Source organism: Acomys minous, assembly GCF_964271855.1.
Source record: "Acomys minous genome assembly, chromosome: 4".
NCBI lineage: Eukaryota > Metazoa > Chordata > Mammalia > Rodentia > Muridae > Acomys > Acomys minous.
In genome coordinates, this window is record NC_140486.1 from 24,590,436 (window position 1) to 24,615,164 (window position 24,729).

The window sequence follows — 24,729 nt, forward strand, 5'->3', positions numbered from 1 at the left end:
ACTGCTAAATCCAGGAGTAATGCAGGGGCTTAGGGTAGTTCAGGGCTAGAGCTGGAGAGCATGTGTGCTTAGCCTGTACCAGGCAGGCACTTCCATCCTGCAGCTCATAGAAGGCCACCGTGTGTGGCCACATAGAGCCACGGATACCACAGCCCAGCACAGGATCATGAATTTATTTAAAGCATGATGTTTTATTCTGCAATTCATTTGTCTGAATAGTGCTTGAATGTGAGCTTTGAAGACAGCCATGTTGTGCTGCAATGTCAAAGAGTTGAACGCGCCTGCACCAGGCACTGGGTTTTATTCCTAGCCATAACCCCCAAATTAAAAATTTTTTAAAAATTAAAATTAGAAGTTCAGAAATAAATACTGACTGGAGTGTTTGGGGGAAGTAACCAGGCTTGTCACACAGATGCTGGCAGCAACTGGTCATGTACGTGCCTGTCTATCTTCCAGGAGGCTATACTGTCCTTTGCAGCTGGGTGTGAGAATTACTTGGGAAGCCCCGAGTCGGGGTTGTGGAGAGTTCCTGCTGTTGCTGTTGGCTTATCTTATCCCACACTCCTAGCCACTTTATTCAGTCAAGCAGATGAGAGACAATGCTGGCAGAGAGAGCCGAATACTTGGAGGGAATTGGCAATGCTGAAAGAGAGAATCCCAAATTACAATCAGCTGGGGCTAGGATGTGTGCCCTCTCCTGGGCTTTAGTCTCGTTCTCTGGCAGAGAGCTTCTAATGCTTGCTTTGAACTTTCTTCCTTTCTTTCATGATGGCCATTGCAACATGACTTCCTTAAGTCAGATTGCTTTTCCCTGAGGGCCAAGCCATTTCTGAGAATGGAAAGTGTCTTGTTTTCCGCAGATACATAGAGCAATCAGTTCAGAGTTAACGGAGTGTGCTGCTCTGAGAACCAAACAGGCTACTTGACTGGTAAACAGTTCAGTTGTATGGAGCGCAAGAATGACTTGCTTTTTCCCTCCGGCATCTTGAGATGTGGAAGTTCCACGTCCAGCTTTGTGGCACTGTGACACTGTGATGATGCTCACACCTGGGGGGAGTTGCTTGTATGTGCCGGACTATGTTGTTGAACCATATTAACGCCTTTTTCCATTGTAAGTTCAAGAAGTCTAGGATTAGCATTGTCCTGTCTCACAGTCCCTCTACTTTCTCTTGGGGTTCCTGGAAGCTGTAGGGCTGGGCACTGTGTGTGTGTGTGTGTGTGTGTGTGTGTGTGTGTGTGTGTGTGTGTGTGTGTGTACATTTGTGAGAATTATTTACTAGTTTCTAATGGTTTGTGAAATAAGCACACTTTTCTTGAATTCACATGTGAAGAAATGGACTGAGAAAATAGGCTTTACGAGAGGAAAAATGGCTCAGAAAAATTAAGAGATATTTTTATTGTGTGGTCACACATCAGGAAGGGGTGGACCAGGACATGGAATTCAAACATTAGTTTTTCATCTTTAATCCAGGATACATTTGGATATCAGTGTTGCTCTCAAGTGCTCCAAGTCTTGTAAAAAGCCTCTCATCTAGCTTGGCCAATGTATTTTCTCTATTTCTGCCAGAATGATCGTTCAAAGCAGAAAATCTAACTGTGCCTCTTAGCTGAGTCCAGTGCTTAAAATCAAGCTTTGGTGTTTGGATTCAAGTGTTTCATTCCTTGTGATGGGAAGGGAAGGGGGTTGGGTCCTTGTGGAGATTTTCATCACTTCTCTGTCTGGAAAGACCTCCTCCTGTCTCTGCAAGGGCTGTTTCTGGAATGTCAGGAGCAAAGCTCTGCCAGGATCTGGAGGGCAGGCAGGGAGGGTAAGTGACCCTCCACTTCTGGAGACCCGTGTAATAGACTGCCAGCCACTGTGGTCATTTCTGAGAGTTTCTATGGTGAGGCATCATACCCTATAGGTGTTTACAGCTAGCAGTTCTGGATTCTGGTCTATTGCATAGGCACTGGATTGTATGGCCTGACACAAAAGATGGTGACTTAAGAATCGCAGCAAAGTCTGAAAGAACATGGGAGTAATTCCTTAAGTCATTGCCTTCATTCCTTCTGGGGCTTTTATATCAAGTATTTTTCTGACTCTAGAGGAACAGGAATAGTCACATGATCAGATCTACGGTGTCCTCATCATCCAGTCAACCAGCAAATATGTGCCAAGTACAATACTACATATACTTACCTGAGCTCTGAAAAAGTGTATATTTTTTTATTCATTAAAGGAGCAAAAATTATACCCCCTACACACACTGTACAGTCTGATGTATTAGACTATGTATCAATTGATAAATTGCTAAGTGCCTAGATTATTTAACATCATGTGAATGTAGAACTCCTCCACGGCACACAGATTAACTTAACACCCTTTTGAAAAAAAGTTCACCAAGTCTTCTGTCCTCATATTTTACACTAATACATTGTGGTTTCTCCTACTGAATCGAACTGGGTGACGTTTCCCTAAAATGTAGTTTCTGATCACGACTAGAATCAGAAAGTCTGTTTCATTGGACAAGATTAGCAAGTGGAGCACATGCTCTGTCTGCCATGTTTCAAGCTAGCATGTTATTGGCAGTGAAAGCGAATGTAGTCATTTATGTCTAGCCAGGCAAATGTTCCATTTGGTCCATATGAAACTCTAAGTGTAACTCAAAGTAAGCATGTGTGAGTTGTTGAATATATATATTTTGGCTCTCTTAGAAGAAGACCTATTTTGGAGAAAGTAACATTTTTAAAGAATATTTTGGTAGCTGCAAATGTGTTCTGTAGGCTCAATTTTCTTAACAAATATATTTTGTTACGAACTTATTAACCGAGAGTACCTCACGTATAACTCAACTAACCGAAACAATAGGAAAAGAGGATTAAAGAATACAATAATGAAACCATAAGGATATCAGTTCCAAGGAATGGTTCTCCTGGTATAATCAGCAGGATTTCTTCTGCTGGAACCTGGAGCAACCAGAACCTGGAACCTCAGCCGGATCCCAGATCCCTAAGCCTTCCCTCGAGCAGTTCTCTCTAGGAGCATCTCGAAGTGCAGCATAAACAGCCAAAACTATCCCCAGTCTCCAAAGACCCCGCCTCTTGTTTTTGGCTCACATGTATACCTCCTCTTAGATTTGTTCAATGACGTTTTTTAACTGGTTAATAACCAATCTCCCCCACATGGTGGTTTGACTTCTAAGGGGATAAACATCACCTGCTCTCTCACAAGTCTTTTTCTTATCCCCCACTTGTGATCTAAACAAAAAAAACATGTTTATCTCTCCTTCAGTGTTCAGTACAATAGATTATTAAATTACAGTGCTTACTTAAAGCTACATTGGATGGATAGACGATAGATAGATCAATAGATGGCTATATGCATAGATTTGTGATAGATAGGTAGATAGGTAGACTGACCAACTAGTTCTCAGAGAATTGAATGAGTACAACAGGTTGTGTTGCCTTTTATTCTGCACCCCAACTCCCTTCACAATATTTCATTATGCAAGTAACCCACTCACCTGGGCCAAAATAGCTTAGCAGGGTAAGTTCCCAGGACAGCCAGCCCTCTTCAAACACAATGAGGCAGAGACTGTTTTACACTGAGCCCTAACAAGTCAGTGGATTTACAGTCACATGGAAGTGTGTTTTTCATTGCCTTCCCCTCACCTTCCCAAAGAACTGCTGTCTTTCTCTTTAGTAGGACCAGTGAGAGATAGAGTTGGCACGTCCACCTTCCTTCTCTCAACTCAGCTGCACCCAGAGCTTCCCACTGGCAAACTGCTAGGACCTGGCTATAAGACAGGATACAAGTGTCCCTAGGGAGAATCCAAAATCCTCACATAGACTAGTATTTGCATTTCTTGCCCTGGGTTGAACTTGGCCTAACATTCAAGATAATACGAAGTTCTTCTACACTACTACAGAAACAACGGGGTTAGGGTTAGGCTTAGGGTTAGGCTTAGGATTAGGGTTAGGGTTAGGCTTAGGGTTAGGCTTAGGGTTAGGGTTAGGGTTAGGGTTAGGGTTAGGGTTAGGGTTAGGGTTAGGGTTAGGGTTAGGGTTAGGGTTAGGGCTCTTTGGGGCCTAGTTAACCTGTTCTAGTAGATAACTGATTTGTGTGTGTGTGTGTATGTGTGTGTGTGACTGATTCACACTGTAAGTTAAATCCAAATGTAAAACAATGTAACAAATCAAATTTGTATTAGTAAGTTATCCAGAGGAAATCAGTGTATAGCACAAATGAAGAATTTCTTATACTTTCATTCCTCAGTTCAAAGGTGATTTTTCTGGCGTAGTTTCTGTTCTGAAACACTTCGGCATAGTTGGGATTTTAGTGAGGCTCAAAGGTTAAATGTGATCGATCGTGTCTTCCTGTTTTCTCTGATGTTCCGGTGCTATTTGGAATTCTTTGTTTTCATCTTAGAAACAACCCTAACACATCTTGGAGTTCTCTCTCTCTGAGCATTTCAAGCAATTTTTTTTGAGTGTACTGGAAAAGAAGCAAGTGTGTAAGGAGGGAATCTGGGACAATGACTGCATAGCCTGAGCACCTCAGCCCAGCCCCGCCCCCCCTCACCTCAGGCACAGTGCTAGAGAGACAGCTGGGCTGCTAGGGGGTAGGTACTAGAATGGGATGGCCATCTCTGGCTTGGGCCATGCTCAGATGTCATTGACTCAAGTATAGTGTGTAGATGATGACTTTACCAAGGTGAAAACAAATGTCACCTCTGGGGATTGAGCCAAATTTATTGGAATTAAAGGTTATATGAGAATTGTTCCGTGTGTGCTGACAAGATGAACGTTTAGCCCACCAGTTGGTAAGTAAACAGAAGGCTGAGTAGTTTTAAGGACAGGAAGAGAAGGCAAGAGCGTCACAGAATGCTGCCACTGTATCCACCCAGTGGCTTTGGAGCAGCTGTGCTGCAGTGCTGATATCCTTGAGGAATTTGGTGTGTTGGAAGCAGAGGGCACTGACTTTGCGTCCATCTGTCAAGTCTGCTGATGACCCTGGTGCAGACAAAGAGAACCCTGTTGATTCCGCAGCTGCCCCTAACTCCAGCCTTTGAGAAACGTTAGCTAGGTGTTTCATGTGAATGCCATGTTTTGATTCCATGAGCAGACATCAAAAAGCAAACTTCCAGTGTATCAACCAGGAATGTCTAAGTTCCTAGGCCCTGAGCATTTTAAGATTTATTGATGTAAGTGATGGGTGATAGTTAGGGAAAGCATTTCTAGAAACATGTCACTCTGAACACAGTACGTGGCAGCGTTCTGAAGAGAAAGGCTGCAGCTAACTCATGATCTGAGTCTTCAGTTCAGGAGTGCAGTGACTAATCTGCGAATGCTTTTGACAATGGGCAGTGGAGAGCATCCAAAGACCATGATGCTTATGGACCCACCAGCTGGGTGTATATGTGGTGTTTATTCTATGTGGATCTAACTGTGAAATGTGTGTACTGAAATAGGGTGAATTCTTTTGGGATTCATGGTCTGTGATGCTGGGTGCTCAGCTAAGTCACAACACATACAACTTTAACTGTGGTGATTCCCTCAGACAACTTGGTATGTCAACATCCAAACCATTTAAAAGTTGGAATTGTCTTCTGATCTAACCACAGTGCCTGTAGCGCTGATAATCATAGTTTGCTTCTACCGAGGAAATAATTTTCAACCAAGTGTCATTTAAAGAAGAATAAGTAAGCTTTCGAATTTTATTTATGTCAAGAAACAAAGCAACCCAGCTTCATAAAGCTCCGTTCCCACATCTCTGGAAGCCATGTTCTCAAAGGTCCTATGTACATTTCCTACTGGTGTCTCTGGGACTCAGAAAAACTCTCCCTCTCATAGGAGCCTCATACCCTTAGATGTTTCCAAAATAATATACCAGATAGGATCTGTAAGGGTAGATAGTGAAGTCATTGGGTGCACTTTGAATAGTGGTCATCTCTTTATTTTCTTAATTATTTCATGAAAATCTTCATGCCGTGATGGGTGATGGAAAATTGCACTGATTTTGCATGTATTTTTTTTTTGCACGTGCCTTTTTGAGTATTATACAGATACCTTATTAGGGAGTCTTCTATGGCTTCCGTTTCATCTGCTGAGATTCCCCTGGAAACAGGTCTGAAAAGTTCATCTAAGACCAAGGGGAAAGTGAAATCCTCGGTAGATACACAGACTATTGCCAAAAGAACAAAGATTCTCTTTATAGTTTTGTTGTTCAGTCTTTGACTTATCCCTGGTGGAGAAGACCCAAACTTGTTTAATTAAATACAGCACTTAAGTATTCAGAATGCTAATGTTTTAATGCAAACATTTTTTGTGATGTTTTGGCTATTAGATCAAATACAAAACTCCCAGTCAAATTGGAGTTTCACATAAACAGTAGATACTTTTATTTTAGTATATACAATACACTTCTTGCAAAATTTTGGGTAGTAAGGATTACAGACAGTGCTCTTCATATTATATTCTAGGTATAACCATGACTTCATATGCATATAAATGTTATTATTCTTTGCTAATATCACATCACAATGATATTTCTATCCTGCTACATGGTCTTCATATTTATTATTTCAGTGGCTAGATACTATTATCATGAGGTAAGTTCTGACCTTATTCAACATTTGTTTATTTGTATGTTTTAGCCATCTCAAACATTTTAATTTAAACCTTAACTTACTATTTATTTTTCTTGACTTCAAAAAGATTTACAAAATGTAACAGGAACAGAGAGAAATTGAAACAAGGACTTTCATTTTTTTGAAATGTTTCTTTAATGTTGTTTTACTGCAGGCTATTTTAATCTTAGTATCCATTTATAAAAGTTAACTTTCAGTTAGTGGTTACCTAGTAAGTGAATGTATTTATTTTTGTTTAAGACTTTTAAATTAGGAACATTTACTTCAGAAATCTGTTTTGAAGAATACTCACTTAGCTTTCCATAGCCAAGCATCCATCCTAAATACCTGGGTTTGAGTGGGCCTAATTTCAGAGATCTTAAAATACTTTTAAAAGAACATTTGGTTATGTATTACTGGTATCTTTGGTGGAGACAGAAGAGCAAATGACAAGATAACTTAGTACTTATGAGTTATGTGTTTGCCCTGATTTATTATTGATGTGATAGCATTATATAATGTGATAATGAAGGGGTGGCAACATTCCTGGCCATTTTACTTCATAGTCATGAACTCCTCCTCTGCTGTCATTTGTAGCATGGTAAGAGCTACATCGGTGAAGTGCTGACATTTTCAGCAAAGCTCTCTGAGCATCTTGAGCAGTGTGGAAGCCCTCTAGCCTTATTCAACCTTTGTAGCATAGGGTGATTGATAAGAAAAAAAAATCTGTATTCAGTCTTGACATGTGTAACCTAGCTGTGGGCATCAGGTGTCTACCAACAACTCTGGGAAATAACATTACCCCACCTGCCCTGATTAGAATGGTATCAGGTGGACTTCCTTCCATATATGACATAAGTGCGACTTCATATGTATGTAAAAGACACCTGTAGGATACTAGGTGTCTTTTCTAGTTATGTGGAGAAGAAAGAAACAACATCCCCACCGGCCCTTTTTTGTGTACACTTTTGTCCCACAGGCTTCCAAGCACAGGAAGCAGTGGTTCAGCACTAGGCCAGCAGCATGCTCTCCAAGATATTAGCTGTATAGTTCCTCAGGCCCAGGCCAGGCCCATTTAGTGTTTGAGGTTGAGTTCAGGTACCCATGCCCCCTTAAGGACTCCAGGTCAGTGTGAACCATCACATTACAATCATCAAGGCCAAATTTTTGGTGTCTTGGCTGGGGACTTTATAAATGGGCATACGAAATGACAAGGGCTCACTCTCCTGCATGACCATGACTGGGTGGGTCAAGGAAGGCAGGGGTGCATCAACCTTCATCATGATAATGAGTCTGAGTTACTTTTGGGGGGAAAATACTAGGTTTCTTTTTCAGCATGCCATCTGAAGCTTATGCCACTTTTTAGTAGAACGTTCTAGATCCCATCTGACAAGGCAGATATGATCTGTCCCTGAATCAAAGACACCATCCCTAGGCAGAGGCAAAAATGTGCCTCTACTGTAGCTGGATGAAAATATGAGACAGCTGCCAGTACTCCATACGTGGTGTCCAAATGACGGCATAGCATCCTGTCAATGCAAGCTTCTGAGTGGAACTCTGCAGAGAGCTGTGGAGCTGTGTTCTGGGCTACCTGTGAGGGCTGCTGGCCTTGTGATGGAATGTCTTTGGCTATAAAAGCAATCCCTGTGAAATTCCATTTTCACCAGTAGCCGTAGAAAAACACCACAGTAGCATGCCTTACTAAAAGGCATGTTAAAAGCCCTACTGCTATGGGCTAAGTGTCCAGTGGATAAGGTTGAAGTGCTGTAGTTTAAGTAGTTATTTCTGAGGCCCTTGAGTGCTACTTTATAGACTCTGGAAATGGGCACGAGGGTCAACAATCATTCTAGAGATAGTTGTCCTTAATCAAAAGTCTCTCATGTCTTTATTTTAAGGTCACACAATGAGGCCAGACTAGTGTCAGGACTTAAAAGATGATGGTTTTGAAGGTTAGCCATGAGAAGATTTGACTACTTAGCACATCACTACACTAGCATAGCTGGTCCCACTCTACGCCAGCCAGGTTGTAGGTCTTGGCTTTACTGTGGCTATTGGCACTCATGAATATTTCATTAGAGCCAGGGTAGTAGCATGGTGACTATTCAAAAAGGGCAGCATAAAAAGTTACATCTGAAAGCGTTGTACTGTCAGTCAAATGACAAGAAAAGCAGATGACAAATGCTGTCTCTTCTGCTTCTGATCTGTCCTACTTGTCACCTTGCAGGAGCACTAAGGGTGGCCTCAGGATATTCCGTGTCACAGAGAGTATGCTAAAGGGTAGGTAGTCTATCGGATAATCTTTAGGTAAAATATTTGGTCAAGGCCTGGAGAGATGGATCAGTGATCAGAAGCATTTTTTTTTCTCTTTCAGAGTTTGGTTCCCAGTATCCACATAGTGGCTCACGACCCTTTCTGTAACTCCAGTGTGAGGAGAGATGGCCTCTTCTTCTGGCCTGTGACCAGACGTGCACATGGTGCATATACATACATGCAGACAGTCATACAAATAAAATACAAACAAACAAGTCTTTAAAAAGTACACTTGCTCAAGCAGTTTAGCTGGTAGTCCATGAGCTAAAGATCTCTCCTTGGAAGCCAGCTCTGCTTGGCACTGGAAAGTCTGTTGTGTGTGTGTGAAGGGATCCCCTAAGCCGCCTGGGGAAAAGAGTTCTTGTAGGTGACTGTTTCTTGGGAGACAGAAGTGGAGTGGGAAAGAGGCGTGCTGTTTTCTTGAGGCACAGGGTGCAGGTTACTCCCCTTCCATTTTTGTTTTTGTTTTTGAGCAAATGCATGCTTTTGTCATTTTTGTGAACTAGATAGTTTAAGGCAATCTTCTTTCTTTCTTTCTTTCTTTCTTTCTCTCTTTCTTTCTTTCTTTCTTTCTTTCTTTCTTTCTTTCTTTCTTTCTTTCTTAATATGCTGACACTGGGCTGCCCCATGTGGATAGAAAAATGAGTGAGTAAAGTGGCTTACATCTCAAGAGATTTCTGAGGCTACCATGGGTGGAAGCTAGAAATGCAGTGGCCCAGGGGCTGTGCTTGACAGTTCCAGGTACAGAGTGGCTCTCTGTGTGCTGCATCCTTCAGCCTGCCTCAGAGCTGTCTTTTTTTTTTTTTTTTTTTTTTTTAGTTTTCTGAGACAAGGTTTCTCTGTGTAGTCTTGGCTGTCCTAGACTCACTTTGTAGACCAGGCTGTCCTCAAACTCATAGCGATCCGCCTGCCTCTGCCTCGCGAGTGCTGGGATTAAAGGTGTGCGCCACCACACCTGGCTAAGAACTGTGTTAATAGGAGAAAAGATTCAGGTTTCCTAGCAAGCCCAAAGCTTGCACTTCACGGAAGTTAGGATGACATCCGTACCCATCATCTCTGGAGGTTATTTAGGCTCACTTCTGTAGACAACTTTGCAAAAATTACTTTATGACTAAGTATGTGACTTTTTCACACCAGCAGTGAAATCTTGTCCGAGATGATTGGTTACCATGGCGTCGATAGTGACAACAAGGCCAATCCATGAGGATCATTTGGACAGGTCACACTGGAATGCTTAGGTCTCAGTACTACCTCATGCTCAAATGCTGGATTTGGGACATGTATTGAGGTCATGATACTTATATTTTGGTGGCTTGGGCCTCTTCTGTTGAAGTCTTGATAGCTCCTTTTTAAATATATTCCAGTCAGCCAATGTGGTCATGTCAAGAACTGCCATCATTGACTTTAAGCTCAAAGGACCTTTCTGATACCCCAAATCCAAATGAACAATAAGAAAGTGCAGTTAAAAAGCCACTGTTAACTTTTAAAACACCAAGATACTGGATCCTATAGCTACTTAATATCTAGAATTTCCGTTGAACTAGAAACATGTATATAAATATAGAGCTGGAGAGATGCCCCTGTGGTTAAGAGCATTGGTTACTCTTCCAGAAATCTTGGGTTCCATTCCCAACACCCACATGACTGATCACAAATGTCTGTAACTCAGAGGATGCAGGATGTCAGCATCCAGCTTGCTGAGAGGAATGAATCCTGCCAGGTCTGATCCAGTGTCAGTGTCCAGTTCTTTTGTTCGGAAAACATAACTTCTTACAAGAATTATACAGTTCTAACATTGTGATTGTATGGGGTGTGCAGGTTGTACAGAGCAATTAAGGCTGGTTCTCTGTTCATTGTATGAGCAGAAGTAAGACATCTGCAAATCATCCTTCATGCCATACTAAGAATGGCCTCTAATGACCAACATGAAGCCTTGTCTATGCATATACATTTGTATCTCAGCCAGTCTCAGAGCTATTCCCATGTAGTGGGATTAGCAATTTTAGATAGATGTGATTTTATAGATATATAAGGTAAAATAGTTAAATAAGGTCTTTAAAAGCCTCAGAGACCTACAGAATTATGGCATTTAGAGATGTTTTTTTATTATTCTAAAGATTCTTTGACGGCAAGACGAGTTAACTCCTGGCAATACCTACCCTGCCTCAAAGAAGGTGATTAGCATCAAAGAACCTCCTTATGGAGATGGCTTCAAATGTGGCAAACCAGCCACTGGGAAAAATGTCCTCACTTCAGCCACAGACAGAATTCTGCCTAAAAATAGGCAAGTTTAGATTCAGGCAGAGTTGACGGCCAAACTCTGCCAAGACAGGGTAAGCAAGTCCTCAGTAGTTCCTGCCTCGTAAATATGTCTGTCAGAGATATTGGGCCAGAAGGCTGAAGATGATGCTTCATTGTTATAGAGAATAGGTGTTCAGGAAGTACACTGTTTCAATCATTTTTCTTTTTTCTTTTGGAGGCTACTAACTTGTTTTCTGGTTCACTCATATATTTAAGTTTTATTCTTTCTCAAATCTCTGATGGGGTTGAAGACCAGATAGTTTAGTTTTTCAATTAAGCTTAGTAGGTTAGGGGTTAAGATGTTTTTACATCAAGATAGATGTTTTTAGTAGAGACGAGATATGATAGATATTGATCTTCATTTAGAAATAGACCCAACAAAGTAGGAAAGATGTTTACTTCAAGTTTGCCAAATCACTATGAATGTAACATTTATATAATTCCTGGTTGTCTCATGGTTCCTTCTGTTGTATGTAGTTTATTTTATTCATGTGTAATAATATAAATGTATACATTAAAAATACAAATATTTTTTATTATGCAGCCCCAGAGGATCCAACACCCATTTCTAGATGCCACAGATATCAACATGCAAGTGGTGACAGACATACATGAAGGCAAACACACACACACACATATAAAGATAAAAATAAACATATATACAATGTGAACAATCTTTGGAAGTTTGCTCTTCGTTTTCCTCCACCTTTCCTCCTTTTAATCCTCCCTCTGCCTTTGTCTTGTTCTTTGATACTGCAGTTTGAGCCCAGGGCTTCATTCATTCTAGGCAAGTGGCTTGTGGCTGAATTATATCCTCAGCCTGTTTTGGTTTTGACATATAGTCCTAGTGTATAGCCTAGCTGGCTCAAACTTTGAAGGATTGTTTGTCTATCTCCAAAAGTATTAACCTGCTGTTGCCATGCACTAAAGCAGCCTGGCTCTTCTAGGTGGTATAAATTATTATTTTTTAAGTAAATATGAAATCTAAATTCTTATAATAATTCTTCTCATATCACTTTGGGTCTTGGACAGGAAAACAAAAGCCTCTTATGTATTTCAAACAGAGAGGACTTACATGTGTGTTGGACTGAGCATGGTTGCTGGGAGTTTTCTGCCCTGTCCACAGGGCTGGAGTGCAGATCATAGGAAAGCTTTCCCAGATTCAGAGATCTCCAGTCCAGGTGCCAAACATAGCTCTCTGTAGCCCCAGCATTCAGGAACTGTGGGAACTGCTGTTGGCTGTGTTGGTAGCAGCATCACTGTGGGACATGCCTAGAGGAATAGGCATGTGGAGACCTTTCCAGCAGTCTTCTGACCTCATGACCACTGTATCTGTTTATAAACCCCCTACAGGCAGCTCAGCTGTTCCTCCTTCTTAGATCTACAAGGTGCCTTTCTCTTCAGACTGACAGATCAAGTGGGAGAAATTGATCTGGAGATATAGAAGGCTTTGGGGTGGGTGCCAGGGGCATGGAAGGGCCACAGATCAGCTTACTCATGGGCTTTGGTATTTTGATAATTAATCTAGATTTAAAGCTATGCTCTAGCCAACACTCTGTGTTTCAAAGAAACAAAGAAAATGGACCTATAGGACAAAGAAGTCTGTGGTCCACTAGACAGGAGCAAATCCAGGATGCTCAGAACCAGCCATATGGAGACAGAGTGGCATCCTTGGTGGGCTGCCTCATCTGGTGAGGAGCCAATACACTGAATCTGTTTTATCGCTCCCGCTCAGCCCAGGATCTCCCAGAAAAAGGAAATAACAATCGGTCTTATCGTCATAAGCTCTTATTTGAAGAAAGGTCAGGACCCTTAAATAGACCAGTTAGTGAACTGAAATCCCATGAGAAATTGCTTGATTTAAAAGAATTTGTGGCTGTCTCAGCATGCATCCTCACATCCTGGCAGCTGCGATGCTGTGGTGGTGGTGGTGGGGTCAGTGCTTCATATGGAGTGATGTCCTATAAAACACACACACACACACACACACACACACACACACACACACACACACACACACACACACTGTTAGGGTGGTGGTGCTGGTCCTGGTCCTGGTGCTGGTGCTGGTGGTGGTAGTGGTTGTGGTGGTGGTGGTGGTGGTGGTGGTGGTGTGTGTGTGTATGTGTGTGTGTGTTGTTGTTGTGTTGCAAATATGCCATTCTACATATGTGGAGGTCAGAGGACAACTTTGTGGCGTTTGGTCTCAATTTCTCCTTTGAGTAGATGTTGGGGACTGAGTTGATATTAGGTTTTTGTGTCAAATGCTTTTACCTCCTGAGCCATCTTGCCAGGCCAGTGTTTAAAATTTTTCCTTCCATGAACAAAATGATTGTCTAAGAATGAACTCAAGTGAGGGCTGCCCTTTCAAGCTATTCAGCTGCATGGTTGCTTACTGAAGTATGGAGGGAAGGTCAGTCATCTCCAGACTGTCTTCCCGGGCACTGGTCACTGCCCACCTACCACACAGTGGGGGGGAGTGGGCTGTGGCTTCCTCTATATGTGTGGACATGATAGATTTGTCTCAATTCCAGCTCTCCATCTTACTTCCTAATAATAACTTTTGTTCCACATTATATATCTATAAAGTCATATCTAACTTGAAATTTCAGCCAAAGAAATCTAAGAATGTAAAACACCTGTAAGCTGAAACGTCAGCATATTATTATTATTATTATTATTATTATTATTATTATTATTATTATTACTACTACTACTACTACTACTACTACTACTACTACTACTACTACTACAAGATCTTTACCCATAATAGCTCACTTATGCTATTGGCTCATGAGCCCAATTCTGAATCTTAAATGTGTTCTTTGTTGTTCTCTATGGAAAAAGACTTCTCCCCACCCAATAAACAGCCAAGGGATGGGACTATTCAAGCATGTGCCAATTAAGAATGACTTCAGTCTTACAGAGGTTTGCTAAGACACGTTGTCTCCACAGTGCCTTTAGCCAAAGCAGCCTTCCACCCCCTTCAATGGCTGTGTGGACCATTAAGTAAGGGGAGATGCCAGCTGCACTTCTGTTGGGCTGTGGAGATGCTTGGTTTGTGAGCAGCTCTCACTGTTGACTCAGCACATGAAGAAGGGCGTGCATGACCCTCCTGCTCTGATGTCACCTTTCCCCAGTCCCCAGAGACAGAGGTGCCTCTGGTCCCCATGGATGTATGCTCCATTTCACCTAATGCCTTGGTAGAGGAGGTGTGATGGGGGCTGAGTTCTGCCCATGGAAAGAGGACCTTGTTCCTGTATAAGATGAAACCCATGTGACTCACTCACACTTCCTTCGGTGCTACGTCTGCATTTCCCTGAGGTGTTTGGGTGGCAGTATGCCAGAATGGGAAGAGCTAGGTCCTGCTGGCCCCATGATCTGTTGCTAAGCAGTTGCAACATGTGCATTTCTCCTCTGTGCGTAAACCTGTATCGGAGCAGGACAAGCACTACCTGTGTAACGTGGTGCTGAAACAAACCTAAATGGTGGACAGTTGGCCCTCTGGGGGCTCCTCCTCTGGAGATCAGATAGCTGTGGCATCTATAATGAACATGCGTGAACTTTTCCCACCATTACTCCTTAAACATGGAGTTGAATGTAACTGTGTTTACATTGTAGTCAGTATAACAAGCAATCTAGACAGAAAAGTAATGGAAAGATGGACACAGGGTGTGTGCAAAAGTAGGATGGTAAATGAGGGACCTGTGCATCATGATCTGGGGGGGGGGTGGGGCAACTCTGGGAGTCGATTCCCTGCAGACACCAAAGCATGACGACAGATGTGTGCAAATCTTTTCACCTGTAAAGTGAGGTACCACTTTTTTTGCTCTTATACTTTTTATTTAAGAGTTTCCCCTGATTGTGTTTTTTCCCCCTTGTGAAATTTTGCACATGAAATCTGGCAGTTGTTAGATTAGAAATATCATGTTTTTGTTTGAGGCATATTTTTATTTGTTTCATATTTTTTCCCTGAACAAAGGCATAGCACATGAATACTATTCACTGGATATAAATCATGCAAACACTTTCTCTAATTGATTTTAGGGGTAGACAGTCCCAAGGCCTTTAGCAAGTGAGCATTCCAGTTTCATCAGAGCAAATTTTAATCCCTCTAGCTGCTTTGTCTCTCTGGGGCCTCAGAACCCTTGAGAGTCTCCTAAATCTAAGGTGCTGTGGGTCTGGAGGGAATTGATAGGACAGAATAAATAAAAGTGTAAGCTTACTAAAGCACATTGCTCCTTGAAGTCACTGTCAGGCCACAAGCTTGCATTCTGCATTCCCCACTGGTCTCCTATAACCCAGAATGGGCGTGGGCACTGTTTGTGCTGTAGGCTTTAGCACTGGCTCTCTGTGATCCTGACCACTTGTATCCTAACGCAGGATTAAGATTTAGCAATATTTGAAGGGAAGCCACGGGGATTTATAGTGATAACATCAACTCCATTACAAAGTTGAATCAGGGCCGGTGTTTTGATCTCTGTGACATTGAACTTGAATTTTAGTCATCTGGGATGTAATAAATGGAGCTTTGCAGAACATCAATAGCAAAATCTGCTAATTGTGGTCCAACATTTCAAGACATTGATTGTAAAAACAAACACAACGGACTGAACGGTTTACTCTGAAGTGAAGCAGAAGAGCCTTCTGTAGGGCTGGTGCTAGATTGTTATACAGTTTTAAAATTTTTAATTAATTTATTCAGATTACAACTCAATTCATATCCTATCACTTGTATCCTCCCGTTCCTCCCTCCCTCCCTCTTTCACTCTATTCCCTCCCCTAGGTCTATGACCAAGGGGGACCCCCTCCCACCTATGTAGTGAGGTCAAGCCTGGCGCATGAGATATGGTTTCTACTCCTAAGTGTTAGAGCACGAGGGAAGAGAATCCTTAAGAGAAGGCATTGAGGGTGTGCTATAGTTACAGGACAAATCATGATCTCAGTGATTTGCAACATCAACGTTGATTTCTTACCTGCCCTACTTGTTTGTGGCTACATGTATGAAGCCCTGTTGTTAAGCCTCTTTGATAAAGGTGGACTACTGAGCAGGTAGCGTGTCATTGAGACCTTCCAGAGAAGAGAAAATTCCCAACCACTCCATAATGCTGAAAATGTGATTATCCTGCAGTTTCTAGGAAGACTGTGTATGTGTGGGGATAGGGCTATAGCTATGAGCATGAACAATAATCCAGTCTCCCAAGTATTTGCCAACAATGTGACAAGTCAAGTCCTCAAGTGTCTGTCAGAAGCTCTAGCATGTTCTCTGAGGCATTGCTGAGGTGGATGGCAGGCACACAGCAGGTTCTGCCTCACTATCTCCCAAAATTGTTACCAGGTCCATTTCCTCACTTGTAGCTTTAGTCTCTTCCTCAGGAAGGATTCTGATTGGTGATTTGCAGTCAGGTATCTACCCAGGCCACTGGCTCTAGGGAATGTTCCCCAAGTACAAGTGCACTGATGATGGAAGACAGAAAAGAAATGTGAGACTATGAATTTATACTATGAGGTTGTTATTATTTAACTGATTCTGGGCAGTGGGACTTTGTGCTCTATAAGCTATAAACTTAGAAACTGAGGTGTAACTTACTTAGAAATTTCAGACATTTAAGTGTGAGTCACATTATCTAAGAATTTTTGCAAGGATTTTATTTTTATTTTATGTGTTTGGGTGTTTTGCCTGCATGTTAGTATGTGTACCATATGTGTGCAGTACTCATGGAAGCCAGAAGATGGTGCCAGATCCTCTGGAAGTGGAGTTACAAAAAGGTTGTTAGTCACTGTGTTGGTGCTGTGAACTGAAACCACCACCGAGCCTTGTCTTCCGTCCTTGATTCATATACAAACTAGCTTAATTTGATTAGCTGGGTTATTGAGTGTGGGCTTTGGTTTTATGCTTTTGTTTGTTCGTTCGTTTGTTTGTTTTTTGAGACATGATCTTCCTATAAAGCTCAGGCTAGCCTCTAGCTCAGGATCATCCTGCCTGAGGTCCCTGAGTGCTGAGATGAAAGGCTTGAGCCGACATAATCGTTTAAAAAGTTTTGTTTTAGGGCCAGTGAGATGGGTTTGTGGGTAAAGTTGCCTACTGCCAAGTTTGATCCCTGGGACCCACAAGGTAGAAGGGGAAATGAGACTTCACTAGCTGTCTTCTAACCTCTGTTTGCACCCTCCCACTCCCACACCAAATCAAACGGTTTACAAAATTAAGTTCTGTTTCGAATATCAGATAGGCTTCTATCTGTCAACAAAACTGGAACTTGCAGGGTCTATTTGCTCAAAACCTTCTATGGTTACACAAGATATAATTTGAAATAAAAATAATTTATGCACAGTATTAGACATAAAATAGTTTCCTTCTATAATTGTTGTTTGTGTGAAATGGTATCATAAAAAAAAGGAAGTTTGTGCAAACAGTCACTTTTATAGTATTTTACAACTGAAGGGACCCTCATTCCTTTCTTCTCTCAGCCTCCTCGTCCCAAAGAGCATGCCATGGGGCCAAGTGTGAGTCATGTGTGAGGACTTGCCTATAGTTACTGTCTCTGGGTAACCTTGCTGAGCCCTTGGATTCCTGAGGGGGATTTTAGGAATTTTCAGGTATATTCTCAGGGACTTAAAAGGGTTGGCAAGGGGTTTGAGCTGGTTCGTTAAGGTCACCATGAATGAGCTTTCGTGGGATGGAGACAGACTCAGGTGGGCTTATCAGGGTAAGCTTTATGAAGGGCCTGACCTCTGCTTTGAATCTAGCAACCTCTAGGGCATACCTTCAAAGCTGTACCTCCTAGGGGGATACTTCCTCCTCCTTGAGGTAATCCCTTGCCTTCCTTCTTTGCTGTGTGACTATTACTGAAGTGATACAGAAGAGGAAATGTAGTGGGCATGGCTTGGGAAAGAATCGAAGCGGGTGTCTTGGAGAGAGTGCAGTGCCTCTGGACGTGGTGCGAATTGCAGTCCGAAATGGGCGGGCAGGTTCTTAGCAGGTGGTTGCCCTCCTTCTGGCGTTGGCTGAGATCCAGGGCTTTCATCATCTTAATCAGCAATTAGTCTCATGACTTTGACTCCATCCCTTGAACTTTTCTTTTTTTTGTGTGTGTGTGTGATAATTAATTCCACTGCTTTTTAAAATGCCTTCAATGGGAGGACAAATCAAATGGAATGGCTTGTTGAAACCAATTATTTTAGTAAAAGAATCAAATTATTGTGCATTCGGGGCAATGGACCTATTCAATTAAAAGCCTCATTCTATGCATAATTGCAGAAAATCTCTAACAGCTCTAAATTTTCTCCCCACTCTTCCCTGCAAGCACCACACAGCTTCACATCCATTTATTAAGGAGGCAGGACCAGCATAGTAGAGCTCTTTGCATCTGTAATTGTAGATAGCTTTCTTGCATTATAAAATATCCTAACCTAATATGAAAGCAAAAAACATGTATAGAGAATGTAATTTAAAATGTCATATCTTGCCTGTCAGAAAATAAATGGCAAAAATAAATGGACTGAGTTGGTATCTGGGGATATACTTGACAAGAGGCTTCTTTCTCATTTTTATTTCTTTATTAGGTTTTTAATTAGTGCACAAAGTAATGTGTTTCACTATGCTATTTTCCAAGACTTCTGTATGGAGCATGTGTTTCCTGACTGTTTTTGGAGGGGAATGTGGTATTTTCTATTAAAATTTTAAAAATATGTTCATTTTATGATGCAGTAGGAGGTTGACCAGCAGATATAAACACAGGTGTGAGATACGGGTGTAAGACTGTTGAATGCTGGACTCAAAGCAGGCCAGGCATAGGGGACTGGTTAAATAAATCATAGTACCTATGGAAACTACTCAGTATTTAAAAATAATCTACACACACACACACACACACACACACACACACACACACACACACACACGTACATGCTTCCTGAAATACTAGGTCGTTAACTTAAAGCACAGTTCAAACTTTGCTGCAACATGATTTTACTCTTGCTCAAAAAGCCTGACTTAGAAGGGTCTACGCTGAAATCCAAGTTAAGGACTTGTAGAAAGAGAATGGAATCAGGGTTGAGTGTGGGAAAACTTGTGTGTGTGTGTGTGTGTGTGTGTGTGTGATTTTTTAATTTCAGAAAATTTAGTAGAAATATTTATTAACTTGTAAGAAAAATATCTGAAAGTTGGAAAATAAGGAGGAAATGGGAAGAAATAGTCTATAGTTCTAATACCCTTATATAACCATTATTAATGTTTAGAGATTCTAAGTGTGTGTGTATGTGTGTGTGTGTGTGTGTGTGTGAGAGAGAGAGAGAGAGAGAGAGAGAGAGAGAGAGAGAGAGAGAGAGAGAGAGAGAAAGAGAGAGGTCTTGCCAAATTACTCCATGTACCAGTAGTTTTAGAAAACATACATTATCATTTCTCTATGGTAACCACTCATGACTGTGACACTGATTAAACTACACTGTTGGATATTAGCTTGCTTGTATTGGCTAAGTGTTGTGAATAATATTGAGATTAACATTCTTGGTACATGATCTCTTCCACGGTCTCTGCTTATTCCTTAAAATGAATCTCTAGGCATACATACACAGGATGGCAGTTTCATAATGACGCCATCCTTGTGATGGAATTAGCATATTTTAACTAACATGTTATACTAAAATTGTGTAATAGTAATTATAATTGGTATGGTATTACAAGTAATCACAGAGGACTAAAGAGTCTTGGGTTTCTCCTTTGTCGTCCACAAATAAAGAAGAACTGGGAAGTGCACAGAAAACAGCTACATCGGTTCTTCCTTCCTAGCTGTCTTCAGTGTAATGGGGTTTCAATGCACTTAACTATCTGAATAAGAAAACAATAAAAACGTAATGTTAAAAGAACTGAAGTAAATTTGTGATGGAGAGAAAATATAAAAAAAGCCATTGGCTGATGATGAATTATTGTGTAGTAGGCTGTCTCCTGTCCCTCCTATGCAATTTCTGGTCTCTGTATCTTGGGCATCAAGTGTGGCCCCAGCCCATGCTTTCTTGCCTGGTTCCTCAGTGCCTGCTCTGTAATACACTCCTGATGTGGTCCAGGGGCCTCTGGGCCCAGTTCGCCTTGTCAGTAATGGTCAGACAGGAGTGCATACACTGCTCCATTGTGGCCACCAGCCACCCTACTTGGCTGCCACAGTGAATGCACAAGGTACTAAAAATCATCCCTGAAAGGTGTACTCCAAATAAACTAGCTTAATGGACATTGAAATTTCACTTCTAAGTTGCATAAAAGTCTTGTTTGGAGTTCTTGCCCCAGATCCTAAAAAGTGTAATTATACTGGTAGAGCAGCTGTTCTACCCTTGAGGGTGGAAATTGGTGGAGCTGGTTTGCTCACATTTGTCCTTAGAAAATGGAGTGGGGACAGTTAGCAAGCCAGGATTATATTTGCCTAGTATATAGAAGAGCTGTCTTGGGCTGGAGCCAAGCATCTTTTTGCCTCATTGTGCCTTGTCTTAGAGAAATAAATCAGCAAACCTCTTGGTTGATTTAGATATTTAAAACTTTTCTGTCACAGTTTTAGTAAACTTACCAGCTCCCCTCCACAGGTGGTAGGGGTTGCAGGCACCTAGAAGGTGACCTTTTCTTGAGTTCTTTTATAGTGGAATGCAGGAAGTGGGCCTCTTGATGGCAATTCCATCTTCCTCAGTCCCCAGGAAACTCCTTGTTGTGTTGTGTTGTCTTTCTCTTTCTCAGTTTGCTGATGTATTTTTTGAAAGATAGAAGGGAATTAAAAAAAAAAAGATAGGAGGGAGGCACGTGTGGTGTAAGTGATAGAGTTAAAGGAGAGAAAAGAAACCATATACATGAGAAATTCAAAGATTTACCGCCTCCTGTTTCTCATGGAAGTCCTTATAGAAAGGGACCAGTGTGGTCACAGGGATCCTTGGTAAAGGGTCTCAATTTTGTCACAGAGGATCTGAGACCTCAGCACAGTGAGGCAGGCGTTCGTCCCAGTGACTCTCTGGTGTGATGCCGGGAATCAGGCCCTTGCGTGCTCCTTTGACTTCTGCCTTTGTATACATGCTGACTTTGCATTCACAACAAGCAAACAGCACAGATACCAGCAGAGTGAGGTTTTTTAACATAGAAGCGAAGGCCTGGGGACAACAGGGCTGTTTGGAGACTGCGGATGTGATGCAAGCCATGTGGCTCCCACATCAGGATTCTTCATCGTTGGATTATGCATTGCCACAGGGAAGCTGGGAGCCCAGGGTGGGAACTCACATAGGCTGCCCCAGCTTAGAGTCGAGCCATTTTAGGACAGTCTGTACGCTCGGTGGCTCCTTCCAGTCAGTGGAGCGCAGCGTCGAAGCCACACTGTACCCAAAGTCTTTTATCCAGCTCCGACACAAGAAAGGCTTCTCAGTGCTAGACTTGGAAGAGGTGACAGATCTCCCTCTTGCCGTCTGAGTTCAGTTTATAAGCTTCTACTTCAACTGCCTACAAATAAACGAACAGCTGAACAAGAGTATTATTTTTGGAAGTCAAGGAGACCAGTGAGGGAAGAGGTGGCCAATTCATTTCACCACCCCCTCATCTACTGCTGGTCTATTTAGATAAAACCTTCCCAATGGGTTCTGATTTAGGATTCAGGGGTTCCATGGAGGGGGTTCAGGGGAAGGGTATCCAATTTTCCGAACCACAAAACAGCTTGTCCCTATTTCTTTCTCCTTTGTGGTTCTTTCTCGGTATGAATAAAACAACTTTTATTCAAGCACTACGAATTTCCTACGGCTCACCCGTTGTTCAGAAATATTGTCAGCCACATGAATTAACTCTGAAGGTAGAAGGTGAAAAAGGACAGAGACTGGACTCTAGTTTAGCCCAGACCAGGGGTGAGTTACTTCCATTCGCTAGTGTTGCCATCCTCCCATTTAAAACTGAATGCTAGGTTTCCAGAACCAGGCACAAGGGTTTCCTCTTGTTGGGTGGGTATGGGGAAAACCCACAAAGCCTCAACCCTACACAAGGAATTACAGGCAGGCAACCAAGGCATGCTGAGAGTGGGAGAAATGGTCCTTCCCCAGGGAGGAGCGCACCAATATGGTTATCCAACACCAAATGGTCATCCCTGAAAATATACATACAAACAGACCAGGAAGGTTACATGCAGATGTATATACACATATATATGTATATACATGTAAATATATGTGTGTAACAACAATTAATGAAAGAGAGAAGCCACAAATTTGAAAAGAGTAGGAAGGAGGGAGGGCTTGGAGAGAGGGAAGGGAAGGGAATGATGTAATTATAATCTAAAAAGTAAAGCAATAACAAATAGTATAAAGCCCTGAGAGTTAGGTTGGAGTAGGGTGTACACTCTCCTGTGTCCAGGCACTCCACCTAGCAAAGCCTAGAGTAATGGAGATGTTCCTTCAAAGTAGCTCCTGGCGTTACTTGACAAGGGATGAACGTTAATTTATTTTTAATTTCTCACTGGATTAAAAAAGAATAAAAGGAAGGAAGCCAATGTCTAGACATCAACTTTGTGCTTTTATTTCTGATCTACATGTGGAAGGCAGATGGTTTACTCTTCGTGAGACCCATTGGGTAGTGGCTCTTTCAATTGCCACCATGTGTCAAACACCCATCATAGGGACATACACAGTGCCCCTGCCCCATGCAAGAGGAGGCTCTGGATAGGGAGCTGAGCATTGGCACTGGTCCCCTAGGTCAGAGGAGGTGTAGTGTCTGTCTCACATGAACCATGGGTCTGAGATCCAGAGTTTTCAATGTATATAAGAGCTAGGGAGGTCCTCATGAGTTCTTCATCTGGACATGCTTGTGTCTCATGGGATGTTTTTATTAAGTGCTTCTAAATTTGCAAGTTAGTGTTTACAAGGCAGAGACATTTTGATCCCAGCAATACTGAAAGATTGTTGTTGTTTGATTTATGCAGAATAACCAGCTCTTTATCTCACTGCAGAGAATGTGCCTTGCTCACCTTCATGTACTGAGTCTGGAGAAGGCTGTGGTAGGAGCCTGAGGGTGCTAAAGAGTGCAGCATTTTCTTCTAGGCTGCTTTAAGATGTTGAGGGAATGGATTGGCTGCCAGAGAAATTTCGATCCTTTGTCTACTTAGGACCTGGGAAGGAAAACTTTTATAGAAGCATAGATCCAGAATGCCCATTATATGAGCTCATCGGTACAACCTGTCCCCTTCTTGCTGGGTTTTTCACAGTCAGAAAATGATGGCAAATAAGTGAAATCATATTTGGTTACAGGTTTTTCACTTAATTGTGAACACAGGCAAAAAGAGGTTTTACTTCATTCTCCTTTCTTCTGTTTTTCTCCCTCTCTCCCTTCCTCTCTCTTTCCTGTTCTTCTCCTCCTCCCTCCCTCTCTCTTTTTCTTTCCTTCCTGTGGTTGAGCCCGGGCTGACCTTTAACTACAGGATCCAATGACCTCCTCCTGCTGGAGTCAAAAGTGTGTGTTTATGAAATGATTTTAGGACTCTATCGAGATTACTTATTACGTTTGCCATGGGGAGGGTGTTGGTCACACTAGCTTATCCTCTCAGTTAGCTGCTCTCTTAAACTTGGGAGGCTCATGCCAAGGGACTCTCTAATGTCTGCGAGATGCCTAACAATCTACTCCACAACATGTGTTGGTGTTATCATTAGTGGCTGTGGCGGCTTGAATGAAACTGACCCGCATAGGCTCATATATCTGAATATTTGGTTTCAAGTTGGTGGATTATTTAGGAAGGATTTGGAGGCATGTCCTTATTGGAGGAGTTGTGTGGATGAGGGTGGGATCTTAGAGTTCTGGAAGCCTATAACAGGCTTGTTCTCTGTCTGTAGCAAGCTCACTGTCTTGTCTACATGCCTACTGCCATGCTTCCTGCCATGATGGTCGTAGAACTGTAAGCAAGCCTCCAATTAGATGCTTTCTCTCATAAGTTGCCTTGGACATGGTGTCTCATCACAGCATGGAAACTGTGACTAAGTCAGTGGGTAAGTGAAACTACCGGAATCACGAGGCAGAAACCATTTAGTTTGAAAATTATCTGATAAACAAAGCCTCTCTGGCTTGCTAGTCCTTTGGCCGGTAAGGGTGGTTTGATTAAAAGGATAATGTATTCACATAGACAATATTTCTGTGACCAGATTTTGACAGGGAGAGGCCTGAACTGTGAGACATGATATTCCTACAGCGTGTAGACTATGAATACTGTGAGTGGAGACGTGGGCTCCGAAGCCCCCATTTCTCAACTTTGATCCTTGTCATCCTTAGCCTACTGAGAGGCGGGACTAAACCTCATGTGTTAGCCTCTTTCCTGGGCTTGGAAACTCAGTTCAGTTTCTTCGAAGTTGAGTTCAAATCATCCTTCCTAGTTCTTGCTTTGGCAAAATATGTTGTTGGTTTTTTTTTCTTCCTGGACACTAATAACAAATTTAAATTAAGGACTCTCTTCCTGGCTCTGAAAATAATTATGTTAATTCTAGAGAATACAAATATAGGCCCAGATCTATAAATACG

At 42.0% G+C, this 24,729-nt stretch overlaps 1 protein-coding gene across 7 annotated transcripts in view; it reads left to right on the forward strand.

The window, feature by feature from the left end:
* PIEZO2 (piezo type mechanosensitive ion channel component 2) overlaps nt 1-24,729 on the forward strand; it is a 365,197-nt gene that overhangs the window by 17,411 nt on the left and 323,057 nt on the right. The window lies entirely within an intron of this gene.